Raw genomic sequence first — 3,525 nt, forward strand, 5'->3', positions numbered from 1 at the left:
TCTACTTGCACCCCTATCAAGCCCTCTTTAGCCATCCCATTTGTCCTCCTTTCTTCCATGGGGGCCTTCACAACCTCCTGCTGCTATAAACAAAGTAACTAAGAGCCTAATCTTGTGTCACGCACTCTCAACCTGATGCCATTAACTAAAGCCTGGAATTCCCTTGGTAACACCTCTTCCTTCGGGCTATCTGTCCTCTTCAAGAGACCTTGTTGCAGACTGCTCTGGAGTTTCAAAGGTCTGGAAGAAAAGGGGCCACCCTTCTTTTCTTCATGGCCTCTTTTAGATCACTGTGTTTTGGTTTAGATCACAGTGTTTGGGTGAGGTTTAAGTGGGAGAAACCCCGTCAACTATTGAGTACACAGGGCTTGACATAGAGTAAGTGCTCCATTATGTAACCTAGTTACATTCTCCAAGTCTCCCTCTTTACATCTCTCCAAACCATCCATACACCATCCACCTTGCTATTTCCTTCACTATCCTCTTACCAAAGCCCACTGCCTCCCATCTGGACCAGAGATAGAAATTCTAAGCCAGTCTCCTTAACTCCAATCTCTTCTCCTACTCCCTAATTAATATGGATAATATTACCCTGCTGCTCAGAAATGTCAATGCTTTCCTGTTGGCTTGCTTTGAAACCAAGCCCTTCCTATCCAGTACTACCTCAAATTTCCCAGTGTGTCTTCAACCAGATTATAGTGGGAACTCGGAAAAAGTCTTCTACCTCTCCCATGTCTGTTCCATTGTGGGTAACCTTCTGTCAGTCTAGAAAGTCTCCATTATCCACAAGTAGTTATCTTATGGTGCAAAGCCCCCTTCTCTCATGAAACTACTTCTTGTGTTTCTGTTTTTTTCCTGTTTTGAATCTGCTCTGTCCCCAGCTCATCTTCCTCTCCTTCCTAGAGCTTACCTTTTTTGTCTCTTACTCATTTTTCTTTAGTTTCCCTGTGGAACCTCATCTAGTGCTTCATAAGGAGAAAGCACTCAATAAATACCCACTGACTAAAATTCAACACCTTTCACACTTTAAGGTGAGAGATTCCTCTCTATTATTTGAGATCTATCCTCCAGCTGGGAAAATATCACTCACGGAAATGCCTTGGCCCAGTCTATATGCTGCTGTGTAATCCTTCTCCAACATCCCAGATTGCATTTTTCCAGGATAATTGAATAGTGTGTTCTTTCTAATTCTGCCTTTTTGCTTTTCCAATTCCAAACTACCTTATCTTGCTCACCCAAAATCCCTACCTGTCCCAACTCCTTATCTTAATCTCCTAAAATTTAACTTCCGTCTTGCACAGAATGGTGCCTGTAAACTAAAATACTGAAGAGAATCACTCTTCTTAAAGGCCTGATCTGTTTCAGGAAGCCCAAGCCCAGCAGTTAAAAGTGTAATGAAAATGGACTGATAAGTAGCAGAATGCTGTGTCCACACAAATTGCACTGCATTGCAGGCAGGGTGCAGTTTGGAAGTTCAAGGAAAATTGTTCATGAGTTTACCAAAGCTTGATGAAGGATACCTCATACCTAACAGTCACTGGCTGAGCACTGCAAAAGAGGATGGGGATTTTATGTGCATCTAAGTGATTCTTTTGAAATGTCTTTTGATTCTTTTCATTAGGCAAGATGAATCCATCTTTATGGCCATGTTGCTGGCATAAAAAGATGCACATTATATGTCAGCAACTACAGTATAATGCATTTATTTTGTGTGAGTGGAGCAAACCACTTGAGAATAGTTTATTTTGCAGAAACATGGGATTAACACTTCAATTGCTGTCCCAAGCTATAGGGCCAGTGGACTTGTCACGCAAAGACTTTTACTTGTATTATTATTGTTATTATTGTTATGATTATTATTATTATGTTCTTTAGTCTGTTCCTATATTAAGGATACACTTAGGTTAAAAAAATTAAAGTATCTCTTATGTGTTTGGCATGACCTTTATTTATCCTGTAAGGTGGGTGTCCCCTTCTAGTGGATCTTACAAAGGAAGAAGTGAAATAGCTAATCTAAATCCTAGGAATCATGAACTTCTCACAAACCTTGATAGAGGTTCCAGTATAATTGAATTGCATGCACCTCCCAAATGACTTTTGTATTTCTTTAGTGTAAATGACTTTGTACCTACCTGCCCATCAATACATTCCCCTCTTGGGTCTTGGTAGATGCATGGACTGGATCTTTCAGCTTATGTGGATGCTGATAGAGCCTAACCAAAGTTTTCCTTACATATTTGTTCAAACGATTTCCCCTTGCACTGGGAAGAGAGATAGGGCTGGACTATCACTACTTGGGGAGGGTGTTGTGAACTCACCTGTCAGTGGAATCAGACAGCCCTTGATTCCAATTCCAGTTTTCAGTTGAGAAACCCTGGCAATAATGTGGCCCTCTGAGCCTCAGTTTTCTTCTCTGTAAAATGGGGTGGAGGACTTTTTTTTTTTTTAACCAGGCATGGGCTTGCTTGACACAGGATATCTACACAAATGTTAGTTCCTCTCCCTCTCTCTATACCTTCCTTGAAATTCTATCCATACTCTTAGGATAAATTGATGACATTGGGGCAGGGAAGTATTCCCTATGTCCCCTTTTGCCATTTCTTTTCCCCCACAGAAGGCAAACATGTCTCAAACATGTCTTCTCCTTCTGTTCCCTCCACCTATCCCCTCCCCCTCACTCCTGCTATATGACTGCCACAAAGGGAGGACAGTAAAGGAATCTAAGGACCCAGCTTCCTCCTGTGGTGTTGGTGACTCATAGGCTCATTCTGGAAAAGGACCCTATTTGGAATTTCAAACATTGCCTCAGCGTTTTTGTGGGGTCTTTTCCTGTTCCATTTCTCTCAGCCTAGAGCCCTGGAAGGTGACTTTGGGCTGGGCTTTCTGAGGAAACACCCAGGCCAAGGTGCAAGCCTGTCCAACCTAGGTAGCTGGAGGAAGGGAGGGACTCGGAGTTAAAAGACTTTTCGCCGAGGAGGAATATCTCGAACTCTTTCTATCTCGGTGAATGACTCACTGGAACTCGTGTAAACACAGGTGTAATATGGGCCTGCCTAGGACTTATAAGTCCCAGCGCGATGGTAGGCCAGCGCTCTCTTCCAACCCTTGCATTCCACATGCAGAACACTAAAGTTCAAAGAGGTTAAGCAATTTGCCAGAGGCACCCAGCAGGACCTGGAATCTGCAGCCGGGATTCCCAGCCTCGCTCCTCCAGCCGCACCACCACCCTCCTCCCAGGGTAAGAGGAACTGGCAGTGACTGTACCCACGCCGCTTTCAGAGCCTCAGACCCAAACCTGGTTATTCCTCTCCTCGCCCCTCTCTTCCTTCTTTCTTCCTCCTTCTCCCCCCCTGACCAGGGTCTCCCCAGGCCAACTGGATGAATGGATGCAAAGCGCCTATTCCCATAACTATACCTGTGCAAGCTGTGGGTAAGAAAGCCTTTAAACACGGAAGCTTGCTTGCCCCTGCAGAACTGAGCAGAGTCGTGGCTGAGGAGGGGGTGGCAAGAGGGGGTTAGCTGGGG

The sequence above is a fragment of the Marmota marmota genome, unplaced genomic scaffold (assembly GCF_001458135.2).
Source record: "Marmota marmota marmota unplaced genomic scaffold, marMar, whole genome shotgun sequence".
NCBI classification, from domain to species: Eukaryota; Metazoa; Chordata; class Mammalia; order Rodentia; family Sciuridae; genus Marmota; species Marmota marmota.